Consider the following 14,286-nt stretch of genomic DNA (forward strand, 5'->3'; position numbering starts at 1 on the left):
GCCTGGCATGAAATGCAAGGCTTGTAAATTTAAAATGTGAGGTAAGAATATAAAATGATTTTTAAAAACAAATCTCCCTGTACTTAGAACCCAAAGGAATGTTGTCTCTTTTCAGTTCATTCTCATTGGGAGGTCATATACTTACTCTAATTATGTTGTTTTTCCTCTAAACATTTGGAACTCCTCATGTGGAATTGTCTTCGGAGCCTGCAAAGCATTTTTCTGAGAGTCCTGCTCTGTGCCAAGTCTTCATCCTTTGGGGTGGGGTGGGGGATGGGAGCCAGTGGAAGGGAGTGGATTTAATGATTTCTGGAAAGAGCTGAAAGTCATCCAGAGGCCAATCTGGCAAATGGCGTGAGTGTAACCATTTGGGGTTAAAAGCTAAAATAAAAGGGCTGTCTATAAAGTGCAGAGCCTGGCTCTGTCATTTGGACTGAACTGACTCTTTGAAGGCAGTCCTCAAAACAGCTTCCCCAGCAGCTCTGGTCTGTGACCGGCATTCTTTGAATAAATGTATAGAGTCTCCTAAAGTGGCTAACTTTTGAAGTAATACTTCAAACACTCACTTCCTTGTGTAAGACCCAAGTGCTTTTGTCACAAACTACTGTGGTCATGTGCAGGAAAGAGCCGCCATTTACTAAGGACCCAGAATCAAGATAAAGACTGTTAGGTAAACATACTTTCTCAAGAACACACAGGAAAGAAAAGAACTTGTGGTGAAGTGTTGATAGTTCTTGTCCAGGAACCATGGTTAGAATTCAGCCATTGTGTATATGTCTACCGTAAATGCCCTAGTACAAGGCAATGCCAAACATGAGACCCTCTTCCATCCTCCAAATAAGTCCTCCCATTCCCCACCTCCCCAAAATTTTAGAGATGTAGCTAAAAATCACTCATCATCTACTTATAAATACTTTATTTAGTTACATATATTTAATCATTTTATGCATTTATAAAATTAAATAATTAATATAATTTGATATCTTATTTTATATTTCACAGAATTGACTAAGGTCACATTTTTCCCATAATCTTATTTCAGTTTTATTCCAAGCCTCAGCATAGTACTATGACAGTTGTTTTCTTTCATCTGACAGTTACATATTTTCAACATCCACTATGTAACCACTTACTATAATATTTTTAAAAGTGATATTTAGAAGCCTTGTTCACCATCAACATCCACTTTGGCAAATAGGAGGCCATTCATCCAAGTGAAAGAATAATGAAGTATGTATTGCAGTTCACCAATTCCACTTAGAAACATCAGAATCTTGCACTGTCGGGGCGCGGCCGGAAAGGCGGCCGCCCCCTCGCCCGTCACGCACCGCACGTTCGTGGGGCACCTGGTGCTAAACCATTCGTAGACGACCTGCTTCTGGGTCGGGGTTTCGTACGTAGCAGAGCAGCTCCCTCGCTGCGATCTATTGAAAGTCAGCCCTCGACACAAGGGTTTGTAAAAAAAAAAAAAGATAAAACAGAATCTTGCACTGATTACAAGTGTTTCGGGATAATGTGTTTTCCCCGAAAAGAATAGTGTTATTAGAAATAAAATAATGACGAGAACACTGTATAGTAAGAAATTCAAAATATAAAGGGATTCTCTCTTTTTTGCAAGGAGTGATTTTGGGGAAAAACCTTGCTTGGTATTTGAGTGTCCTCAGAGTTCATGGTTTGCTCTCCACTCAGTTCAGTTCAGTTCAGTTCAGTCGCTCCGACTGAATTAGTGTCCTCTTTGATTTCTAATTGATCAATCTTTAAATTCAGTGTGTGTGTACTTAGTTGCTCAGTTGTGTCCGACTCTTTGCAACCCCATGAACTCTAGCCCGCCAGGCTCCTCTGTCCATGGGATTCCAGTCTATGTTCGATACAGGATACAGGATGCTTGGGGCTGGTGCACGGGGATGATCCAGAGAGATGATATGGGGTGAAAGGTGGGAGGGGGGTTCAGGATTGGGAACTCATGTACACCCGTGGCTGATTCATGTCAACGTATGGCAAAACCAATACAGTATTGTAAAGCAAAATAAAGTAAAAATTAAAATAAAAAAAAATAAAGATTGATCAAGGAAAACTGAACTCTATGTGATGTTAAAGCAAAGTGTTAATTCTATATGCTGTTCAGTGTTTCATTTGTTTGGATTTTCTGATTTGTGCTTTAATAGTTTAACATTTATTCTCTATAAAGATGTTGTTGCTTTGGTTGATATATACTTCGTAGTTTTGTTACTACCATGAATAGTGTCTTCAGTTCAGTTCAGTCGCTCAGTCGTGTCTGACTCTTTGCGACCCCATGAACTGCAGCACACCAGGCCTCCCTGTCCATCACCAACTCCTTAAGTTCACTCAGACTCACGTCTATCGGGTCAGTGATGCCATCCAGGCATCTTGTCCTCTGCCATGCCCTTTTCCTCCTGCCCCCAATCCCTCCCAGCATCAGAGTCTTTTCCAATAAGTCAACTCTTCGCATGAGGTGACCAAAGTACTGGAGTTTCAGCTTTAGCATCATTCCTTCCAAAGAACACCCAGGACTGATCTCCTTCAGAATGGACTGGTTGGATCTCCTTGCAGTCCAAGGGCCTCCCAAGAGTCTTCTCCAACACCACAGTTCAAAAACATCAATTCTTCTGCGCTCAGCTTTCTTAACATTTATTCTCTATAAAGATGTTGTTTCTTTGGTAGATATATACTTTGTAGTTTTGTTACTACCATGAATAGTGTCTTATATTCTATTATATTGCCTATTGGGCTATTGGGGTTTCCCAAGTGGTGCTAGTGGTAAAGAACCCACTAGACAATGCAGATTGTCTAGAGATGCAGATTCGACTGGGTTGGGAGTATTCCCTAGAGTTGAAAATGGCAACTCACTCCAGTATTCTTGCCTGGAGAATCCCATGGACAGAGGAGCCTGGCGGGCTAAGTCCATAGGGTCACTGTTGCCTTTGCATAGGAACACTGTTTTTTACACATTGTTTTTTATACCTAAAAAATTTGCTGGACTCCATTTTAATTTTAGTAGTTTGCTGATTTCTTAGGTTTTCTGGGCATTTGATTGTGATATTGTAACTTGAAATAATAACAATGTGGTCTCCTTCCTTCCTGGTCTTAATGCCGTGACCAGGATTTCCTGTACTCTGATGAAGAGTGGCATTGATACCATCATTCATATCTTGTTCTTAACCTTAAGCAAATCACAGTTAAACTTTTCAATTAAATTTAATGATTGTAGTCAATGGTTGGTAGAAAGTCTTTATTGAGTTAAAGAAGTTTCCTTCTATTCCTAGCTTTCTAAGAGTTTATTTTAAAAACATAGGTTTTGAATTTTATCCAATGCTTTTTCTGCATTTTTTGAGATATTCTTGTAATTTTGCTCCTCTAGTCCAATAATGTGGTGAATTATTTTAATGGTTTTATATTTTCTTTTCTTAAACCATTTTTCTTAAGTGGGCTCTATTTGATCATGCTTTATGTTTTAAATTCGTCATTGAATCCAGTAGCTGACATGTGAGAAGTTGTACAGACAAGGAGATTCACTGTGTAATGGTCCCTCTCCAAGCTTTCCTGCATGAAAAAAATGGCAACCAGTTATGAGAAGAAAAGCACTGTCTTCTCTCTTTCTTTCACATTTGTATTAAATTCTGAGCCAGTCATCCCAGCTCTGCCTTCACAGTGCATCTAAGTCGAGTCCCACCTTCCCACCACCTCTTCCTGCCTCCACTGTGTGAGAGGATGGACCTGTCCGCAGGATGCCACCACCCTGTACTGGGGCTCCATGTTTTTGTTTTCACCTCCTTGTAGTTCATTTCCCCAATATCCCTTTTAAAGCATAAGTCAAATCTTGTGACTCATAATTGTCTCCTGTTGACACCATTGGGAGGGAGGGATAGTGTCTGGGATCAAAACACAGACCATTGTAGCCATCTTCCTGGGCACTGGATGGATGAAACTGACCATAGCACACTTGTGTATACTCACACCCTGGGGGGCTAGTCCACTGCACACCACACATGGCCACATGGGGCTTTCATTCAGGAACAGTGTGGACCACCAGGCATGATGGGAGGAAGGCTTTGCAGTATTAAGAGGGTGTGGCACCCACTGGTTCCCACAGGAGGATGTGACTGGGAGTTTGACTAATTCGGGAATAAGCAGGAACTCTACCTGGTCCAGTTGATAAGAGGGGTGTTTGGCTAAGGAATATTTTCTGCAGAAGCAGAATTGGAGTGGCACTTGTGGGAATGTGGGTATGCCATTGGAGGCGTTCCTACTCCTCTCCAGCCAGGTCAATGCAGGACATAATACTGGGACTTAATTTTAAGCCTCACACCACAGGTTTCTGGGCCAAAACTTTCCAAGCCCTTCATGGTCTGACAATTGGCTGCCTCTCTGGGCTTATTTCCTATGTTCTCCCTTCCTCCAAATATTCTGCTCCAGCTACAATGACTGCTTACTCTTACTCAAACGCATCAAACATATTTTCACCTCAGGCTTTAGGCCCTTGCTTTTTATTCTGTCTCTTCTCATAGTGAAAATTTCTCAGTCATGTCTGACTCTTTGCGACCTCATGGACTATACAGTCGATGGAATTCTCCAGGCCAGAATACTGAAGTGGGTAGCCTTTCCCTTCTCCAGGGGATCTTCCCAAGCCAGGGATTGAACCCAGGTCTCCCACATTGCAGGTGGATTCTTTACCATCTGAACCACCCATCCCGTAGAGATATCACTGTAATTTTTTTCTCGCTTTCTTCAGATTCATGCTTACCTCTTCAATGTGAGGTAAAAAGCATAATTTTACATGCTTTCAGACTTTATATAAAAAGTGCCCTGCTATATATGGTTTTTTTGTCTTTATTATTATATTTTTGAAATTCATCCTGGTTGCTACATTTAGCTCCATTTTGTTCATTTTATCTACTCTGGTACATTCTATGAATGTGGCAACATGCATTTATCTCATATCCTGTGGATGAATGTTTAAGTAGTTTCCAAGACTTTTCCATTACGAGAACGTTTCAGTGAATCTCTTTGCAGGTCTTCTTGTGAACACATACAAGACTTTTTTCTAGGGTATATATAACAATGTGGAATTGCTGGTCAGATGGTACCAGGAACTTGCTGGGAGCTGACCTTAAGAGGTGGGGCTGAGAAAGCTGTATGCAATCTTCCTCCCGTTGAAAAGCATAGAAACTACTAGAAGAGTTGAGAGACTTTGAGACCTAAAAAAGGCACAGACATAAGTAAATGCTGACAGCTGTTTCTGTGGTTCATCAAAGGAGCTTCTCTACTGTTTGTGAGCAGACTACGGGCTCCTTTCTACTGTCACCAAGGGCCACCCCTGCGATGCATCTGTTGTCACTCAGGGGACTGGCAAAAAGTGCCCACTGGCAGGAGTGGTGGGTGGGCAAAATTGTTAAGCGGGGCAGCGGCGGGGGGCGGGGGCAGTGTCTAAACTCTTAGAGGTGTTGGGCTTTCTCCCTCAGCCTCACATTAGTCACTCTTCACCTCCAGAGAAGAAACGAGAGAATTAGTCTCTGCCAATAGACTTTGCTGAGTTGAGAGAATACTAATTTCCCCACAGGGATCTTGGTAAAAAAAAATTAGTCACCTAAAAACTATGGAAAGAAACTCAAAATAACTTCAGAGATCCTACATTAGAGCCCAGCTTTCAGATTTCTGATGGAGGGTGCGGCCTGGGAGAAAATGGCTCCATAAGCAACTATTTCCTGTCTCCCTTCTCTGGTTCTTATTTTGGTCTCTCTGTCTCTCTCCCCCTCTGTTTCTCTTCTCTTTTCTCTCCTTCTTGCTTTCTTGGTCCCTTGTCTATGTGTTAGATTTGTCAGTAGTATTTCAAGATTCCACTTTGCCTCCATGGTGTTCATCTTTTGACGAAAAAGGAAGCCAGAAGAGATGGTTAGTACTTTCAGTAAAGTTGGGTTCACAAGAAATCCATGCACATTGAGCCAGCCCCTACCCTATAACTTATCGTTTGATTTGGCTGTAAAAGTCATGTGTTTGGCAAAGATTCTCTTGAGTGCATTGTAGAAGCGGTGCTTCCTCTCCAGGATGTCCCCATGGAGACCTGTAGGTCACAAGAACCTAATGGAAGCCCAGGAAGATGGCTAAAATTACCTGATTTGATCCTCAGCATTCCTCAAATGCAATACCATGATGGATGCACACCCAGTTCCCTCAGACACAAGAGCCAAAGTCACCGTGGAGTGAGGCAAAACAATTCAAAGTCAGGAGACTTGTGTTGTAGTCTGGGTTCTACTACTATCTAGTTGGTGACCTTGGGCCAATTACTACACTTCAGTTTTTGGTTACTTCATTTTAAAAATGAGGGTTTTTATTGACATACAGTTGACCATAGTAGTCTCTTACAATCCTTTGTGTTTTCTGTGTTATGAGTAACCTCCTCTTTCATTTCTAATTTTATTTGACTCTTTCCTCTTTTTTCCCATAGTGAATCTAGCTAGCAATTTGTCTATTTTATCTTCTCCAAAAAACCCAGCTCTCGGTTTCATTGATCTTCTCTATTGTCTTTTTAGTTCTATTTATTTCTGCTGTGGTCACTGTCATTTCCTTCTTTCTGCTAACTTTGGGCTTAGTTGGGTTTGTTCCTCTTTTTCTAGTTCCTTGAGATATAACATTAAGTTAAAGACATCTATTTTGGCTAAATGTATAATCTATCTCAGAGAATGTGTATGTTTGTAAAGAATGTGTATTCTGTTGATTTTGGATGGGATGTTCTATAAATGTCTGTTAAGTTCATCTGGTTTAACATATAGCTTAAGTCCAGTGTTTCTTTATTGATTTTCCATCTAGATAATCCACCCATTGTTGAAAGTGGGGTATCAAATTCTCATACTATTATTGTATTACGGTATATTTCTCCCTTCAGGTATGTTGATATTTGCTTTATATATTTAGGTGTTCCTATGTTGAGTGCATAAATGTTAGCAAATGTTATAATCATCTTACTGGTTGATCCCTTTATCTTTATATAATGACCTTTTTGTTACAGTTTTTGTCTTAAAGTCTGTTTTGTCTGATACAAGTATAGCTACCTTAGGTTTCTTTTCATTTCCATTTGTGTGGAATTCTTTTCCCATCCCTTTACTTTGAGTCTGTATGTGTCCTTAAAGTCAAAGTGAGTCTCTTGTGGTCAGCATATAACTGGGTCTTGTTTTTTATCCATTCAGTCATTCTATGTCTTTTGATCAGAGGATTTAGTAAATTCACATTTAAAGTAATTATGTTGGCCTTCCCTGTGGCTCAGACAGTAAAGAATCTGCCTGTAATGCAAGAGACCTGGGTTCAATCCCTGGGTGGGGAAGTTTCCCTGGAGAAGGGAAAGGATATCCACTCCAATATTCTTGCCTGGAGAGTTCCATGGACAGAGGAGCCTGGTGGGCTACAGTCCATGGGAGTTGCAAAGAGCCTGACACAACTGAGCGACTTACACTCTGGACCTATATTACCATTTTGTTAATTTTTTTTTGGCTGTTTTGTGATTCTTTTATCTTCTTTCTTCTGTTGAGCAACATAGTCTGAATTTCTAGAAACATAATCTACCAACATTGAATCATGAAGAAATAGAAAATCTGAGCAGACCAATTACTAGTAAGGAGAATGAATCAATAATCAAAATCCCTAAACAAACAAAAATTCAGGACCAGATGGCTTCACTGGTGAATTCTGCTGAACATTTGAAGAATTAGTACTAATCCTTCTGAAACTATTCCAAAAAACAGAAGAGGAGGAAATACTCCCAAGTTTATTCTATGTGGTTCAGCACTACTGTGACACCAAAACCAGACAAAGACACTGTAAGAAAAGAAAGTTGTAATGCGGTATCCCTGGTGAATATAATACAACAATTCTCAACGAAATATTAGCAAACTGAATTCAACAACTCATTAAAAACATTATCACTATGACAACTGGATATTTTAAGAGATACAAGGATGGTTCAACATCTGCAAGTCAATCAATATGACAAATCACAGCAACAAAATAAAGGATAAAAGTCACATGATCATCTCAATAGATGCAGAGAAAACATTTGACAAAATTCAACATCTGCTAGTGATAAAAACTCTCACCAAAATGGGCACAGAAGAAACATACTTCAACAGAATAAAGGCCATATGTGACAAGTGTACAACTAACATCGTTTTCAATGGTGAAAAGTTGAAAACATTTCCTCTAAGATCAGGAATGAGACAAGGATGTTCACTCTCACCACTTTTATTCAGCATGGTCTGGAAGTCCTAACTAGATCAGTTAAGTAAGGAAAAGAAATGAAAGGCATCTAAATTAGGAAAAACAATAAAACTGTTTTATTTGCAGATTACATGATATCATATATAGAAAACCCTAAAAACTCCACTGAAAAACTGTTAAAACTAAAAAACAAAATCAGTAAAGTTGCAGGCTACAAAATCACTACACAAAAATCAGTTGCATTTCTGTACGCTAATAAAACTATCAGAGAGATAAATTTAAAAAGCAATCTCATTTACAATTGCATTAAAAATAATAAAATACCTAGGAATAAATTTGACCAAGGAAATGAAAGATCTATAAACTAAAATCTATAAGAAATTGATGAAAGAAATTGAGGATAACACAAGTAAATAGATATGTGCTCATGGATTAGAAAAATTAATATTATTAAAATTTTTTACTACTTAAAGTGATCTACAAATTTAATGAAATTCCTATCAAAAATTTCAACGGAATTTTAACAAGAATAAAAAAATAATCCTAAAATTTGATGGGAACTACAAAAAATCGTGAAACAATCTTGGGAAAGAGGAACAAAGCTGGAAGCATCATGCTTCCTGATTTCAAATTTATTACAAACCTATAGTAATCAAAGGCGTCCCTGGTGGCTCAGATAGTAAAGCGTCTCTGCCTACAGTGTGGGAGACCTGGGTTCGATCCCTGGGTCAGGAAGATCCTCTGGAGAAGGAAATGGCAACCCACTCCAGTACTCTTGCCTGGAAAATCCCATGGACAGAGGAGCCTGTTAGGCTACAGTCTATGGGGTCGCAAAGAGTTGGACAGGACTGAGTGACTTCACTTTCATAGTAATCAAAACAATATGGTATTGGCATAAAAACAGACATAAAAGTCAATGGGACATAATAAGAGAGTCCAGAAATAAACCTATGCCTTGGTGGCTAATGGAGTCAGTGATGCTATCTAGATATCTCATTCTCTGCAAAGACAAGAGATAACAAAAGTTGGTGAGGATGTAGAGAAAAAGCGACCTAGATGCACTGTTGTTGTGTATGCCATTGGTGTAGGCACTATGAAATACAGTGGAGATTCCTCAAAACATTAGAAATAGATTTTCCATATGATGTAATAATTCCATTTCTGGTTAAATAACCCAAGGAAATGAAATCACGATCTTGAAAAGATATATGCACCCCCATGTGCATCACAACATTATTTATAATAGCCAACACACGGAAACAACCTAAGTGTCCATCCACTGATGGATGAATGGAAAAAGAAAATGTAGTGTGTGTGTGTATATATATTTTTTGTTGCTGTTCAGTTGCTCAGTCATATCCAACTCTTTATGATCCCATGAACCACAGCACGCCAGGCCTCCCTGTCTGTCACCATCTCCTGGAGTTTGCCCAAGTTTGTGTTCATTGCATCAGTGATGCCATCCAGCCATCTCATCCTCTGATGCCCTCTTCTCCTCCCCTCGATCCTTCCCAGCATTAGGCACTTCTCCAGTGAGTCATCTGTTCACATCAGATGACCAAAGTACTGGAGCTTCAGCTTCAACGTCAGTCCTTCCAGTAAATATCCAAGGTCGATCTCCCTTAAGATCAATTGGTTTGATCTTACTGCCCAAGGGACTTTATATATAAATATATTTTGAGGACATTATGCTAGTTAAGTACATCAGACAGGGAATGACAAATACTATATGACTTCACTTACATGTGAAATCTATAAAAATCAAACTCACAAAAATAAAGAATAGATTGGTGGTTACCAGAGGCAAGGAATTCAGGGGATGCGAGTGTGTGTTAAAAGGTACAAACTTCCAGTGATAAGATAAACAAGTCCTAGAGGTGTAATGAACAACACGGTGACTATAGTTAACAATGCAATATCACACTTTTGAAAGTTGCTAAGAAAGTAGATCTTTAAAGTTCTCATCACAAGAAAAAAATTGTATGACGTGATTGATGTTAACTAAACCACAATAGGTGATCATTTGACAACACATACATGTATCAGATGATTATATTGTACACCTTAGACTAACACAATGTTTTACATCAATTATAGCTCAATAGGACTGAAAAAAATTACAGTTTTCTGATAGATGGTTTGTTCATTCGAAATTCATTAAGCATCTGCTATATGTGTATTTAAGCAACTACTACATACACTCCAAGGTAAATGTTAAATTTCTAACTTAAATTAAATTTAAATTAGTTTTCAAATGTCTTGCCTTTGGAAGAAACGACACACGTTTTTCTATGTCTGCATTCACTCGAGTTGTAGTCATTTGAGATCCTAAGTGGCTTCACGGATGCCCTGTTACTAAGAAGTTGAAAACTCTGTGCCTCGGCAGATTGGAGGATCTCTGTTGTTTTCTCATCTGTGTGATTACCACATTGTTGTGGGGTGGGGTATACTTTAGCCTTCCTGGTTGATGTATCTTCTTGTTCCATGCTTTTCCAGGTGTATACCTAGTGGGGAACATGATCTCACTGGGTTTAAATCTTCTTACCATGACCATTCTATTTCTCTCGGCCCTTCTGTCTAGGACTCCGGGGGCATATGTCCCAGGCCCTCAGTACCGCACCTACTGGGAGAATACAAGCTCTTTCTATGCTTAACAAAGAGAGGCATTGTTTCAATTAAATATTTCCTACTAAACAAGGATTATAGTCTAGGCTGTGCCTTCCCAAGGGGCATTTTCCATGAAATTGGAAGGAACATTCTTTTAAAGAGACTGACAAAGGAATGCATCTTTTATTAATTTAACCACTGTGAGAACAACTTACTTCTTGAATATGACTGTCATATTTTTCTTGCCAAGGCATCAAATTTTTCTATCATTTCTTTATCTGAAAACTGCCATTAACCACTGTTGCCTATAGAACTCAAGCTTTTTTACCTTTTTTTTTTTTTTAAGGAAATCCTACTCTCTGGCCTCATCTTACCTATTTATCATTATTCTTCATTGTTTTAGCTTGCACATTTTCCTCTATTTCCAAAACACCATATTTCCACCTCTGGAAGAGGGAAGAGGGCACAACTTAACTGACTATTTTTCATGCAGTAGGTAAAGCAGATTGTCCAACATGACATAGCTGGTCAGTGACGAAGTTCAAAGCATATGCTTACTCAGAAACAAGGAACCAAAATGGCAGAGAAAATAATTGTTACAGTAATTTTTAATCCAGGTACAAATTCCGACCCATAATCACTAGCTCTTTTTCATGAGGAAAATCATTTCATCTCTCTGGGCTTTAGTCTCTTCACTTGTGAAATGAAATGATGATAACTCTTTCACCATTGTTGTGGATATTGGGAACTTTAAGATGTAAAATGCCTAGTACAGTGTCTATCTCAGGCTTCCCAGGTGGCTCAGCAGTAAAGAATCCACCTGCAGTGCAGGAGACCTGGCTTTGATCACTGGGTCAGGAAGATCCCCTGGAGAAGGGAATGGCAACCCACTCCAGTACTCTTGCCTGGAGAATCCCATGGACAGGGGGAGCCTGGTACGCTACAGTTCATGGGGTCATAAAGAGTCAGACATGACTGAAGCGACTGAGAATGGCTGTGCAGTGTGTACCTCATAATGTATGCTCAGTAAGTGTTAGTTAAGTGCATAATTCTCTATTTTCCAGAATCAGTAAAGCCAAACTCATCCACTCTGGAGACCCACAGGAAAACATCCAATAAAGACAATTATATTCCTGCCTAACTCTAGGATACTTGCCAGATATTATGAAAGCAAACTGGGTGTCCCATGGAGTAAGACTAATGAATAGCATATCTGATCCCAACAGTTTATTTAGTTTTGTACACAGCCAAGAGCAAAGAGTGAATTTAGTCGGTTGGTGTCGAAGCTTTCTAGAATGACAGAGCTCTAAGACCACATGGAGCTGTAGGCACCTCTAATGCCGATACTCACAATCCTGCCATGCTCTCCCTGCCTGTTGACTGATGCAGAGAGCTTGGAACTGTGTCTGAGCTGGGAGATATGTATGTGAGGAGCAGAGCCTCCCAGAGAGGCATCTCTCTGGAAGGTAACTGGTTGCATACAAGGCAGGGAACGTGTGAACATGGCAGAGAATCTGAACGGAAATTCAGATGTCTTTTGGTCCACTCTTGGTAACATAACATAGTGCTTGGGTCTCCACAGAAAAGAGTGCATTCAAGGCGGTCATTGAGGAATATTAAAAAGGGAGCTATTTGTGGAGGTATGGCCAGGAGTAGGGAGTCAGAAGGAATGGTGAAACACCACAAGGATGATGATGGGGAGTGGCCACTGCTGCCCCTAAGCTTGAAGGGGCAAGCTCGAATACAGTCGAACTGACTCAAACTTAATCAGAGCAATAATGTGGGAAAGGAGGAGTTCGACCGTCAGTGGAGAAGGAAGATCAGAACGACAGAGACTGAGGTCACGAACACCCTGATCTTTCTGTCACTCCCTCTCCTCCTTCCAGTGCCTTCCATGGCCTGAACCCAGCAGGAGCCCACTGATGCAGTTCTTCCAGGCCAGCCTGCTGGGGTGCATGGCAGAGTGAAGAAGCATGACAATGGATCTGGAGGAGCAAATGGAAAAAACCCTGCCTGCCCAGACAGTGAGTACAGGAAAGGCATAAAAACATTTTTCCCCCTCAATTTTTCCTGCATTGTAATAGCTATATGACTAATTTACACTTATTGATGGAAAAAAGTATCTGTCATATACTTATACCAGATCAGATTCAACATAGTGGTTGGAAGGTTCAGCTCAATTCTCTCAAGGAGCTGAATTCTCTCAACAGGGAGGACGCCTCGTGTTTAAGCTGTAGGAAGATCCCCAGGACTGACGTTCACTGTTGCTGTTGTTCAGTCACTAAGCCCTATCCGACTCTTTGTGACCCCAAGGAAGGCAGCATGCCAGGCCTCCCTATCCTTCACCATCTCCTGGAGTTCACCCAAGTTCAAAATGTTCTCCATAGTCTTCTGTATATGTTGGAGTGTTAAGGGGTCTGGAAGTGACAGTCCTGTTTTTTGTTTAACACAGACATGAAAAGTGGGCAGATGGAGATTTTTTAAAGTCAGATTTAGCATTGATAAAGCTGATATTAGAAAGCAGAGTTTAATAGAAAGTCCCAGTGGATTTCCTAAGAGGGTGCTGCAGAATACAACTTCCCTTCCTGGTCAGGGGCAAAGTGAGAAAAATGCAAGTCTTACCCAGGACCAGGGTCTTGACTGATAAACTCTTGAGCAGATGAAAATGCCTATTTCATGCAGATGGACAGACTCCAAAAGAGATGAGACAGAAACTGAAGCACTTGCCTTAATTCCTTCTCCCAAATTCAGGGGATTAAATCTGTCCCCATCCCCTGGTAGGACGAGTTTCAACAGCATCTAAGGAAGTACAAAAACAGACCGATCAGACACACCTGGGGTTTACCCACCCATTGCTTCCAGGGATGTTCCATGGGATAAGGGGTTTCAGTTGTCCCCCAGTCTCTCCAGGAATGCACTGGTGCCCATACCTGACTTCCTGAAACCCTTGTTGGACTGGTGATACTTATTTGTACAACTTCGTGGGGAAAGCAGTTCCTTGTTTCTCCCTGTGGAGCATCTGTGTCCCCGCATTATGGGGAGGGAAGCAGGAGGACCAGGCTACGTCCCTGCTTCTGTCCTGCAGGTGGCAGGAGCACCATCTGGACTGTTGTGCACCCGGGGCAGCCTCAGGCCAAGCCAAAGATAACACTGTGTCCACACACAGGAACACGCTGTGCTTTTCCAGGTTCCCAGGAAACCAAATCACATCAGAGGTCAACAGTGTTGTTAGACTGTGGGTACTCAGAGTATGAAGGACCAATATGAGGCCCCAGAACGTCCTTCTGTCAAGGACTCAAGAGCCCCCTCCTAGGTCTCCTCTGATCCTTTGCTAACTGCGTTCTTTCAAGCCCTGTTTACTCTGTATCAGAAGTTCTCGAGCAGCCTAACTCAAGGACCCAGGACAGGAAGCTGCTCCTGGAGAGAGGGGCAAGCAGGTACAAACCCCACATG

General features: G+C 40.7%; 1 long non-coding RNA gene across 1 annotated transcript in view; it reads right to left on the reverse strand.

Moving 5' to 3' along the window:
- Nucleotides 1–7,828: 7,828 nt before the first annotated feature.
- The window catches only part of LOC132657959 (uncharacterized), a 116,211-nt gene continuing 109,753 nt past the window's right edge, over nt 7,829–14,286 (reverse strand). Inside the window, exons 5-6 of the long non-coding RNA XR_009596790.1 lie at nt 13,456–13,632; nt 7,829–10,730 (exon numbers count right to left, since the gene is read on the reverse strand). This is a non-coding gene — a long non-coding RNA (uncharacterized LOC132657959). The remainder of the gene's footprint in view (nt 10,731–13,455; nt 13,633–14,286) is intronic.

Source organism: Ovis aries, chromosome 16, assembly GCF_016772045.2.
Source record: "Ovis aries strain OAR_USU_Benz2616 breed Rambouillet chromosome 16, ARS-UI_Ramb_v3.0, whole genome shotgun sequence".
NCBI lineage: Eukaryota > Metazoa > Chordata > Mammalia > Artiodactyla > Bovidae > Ovis > Ovis aries.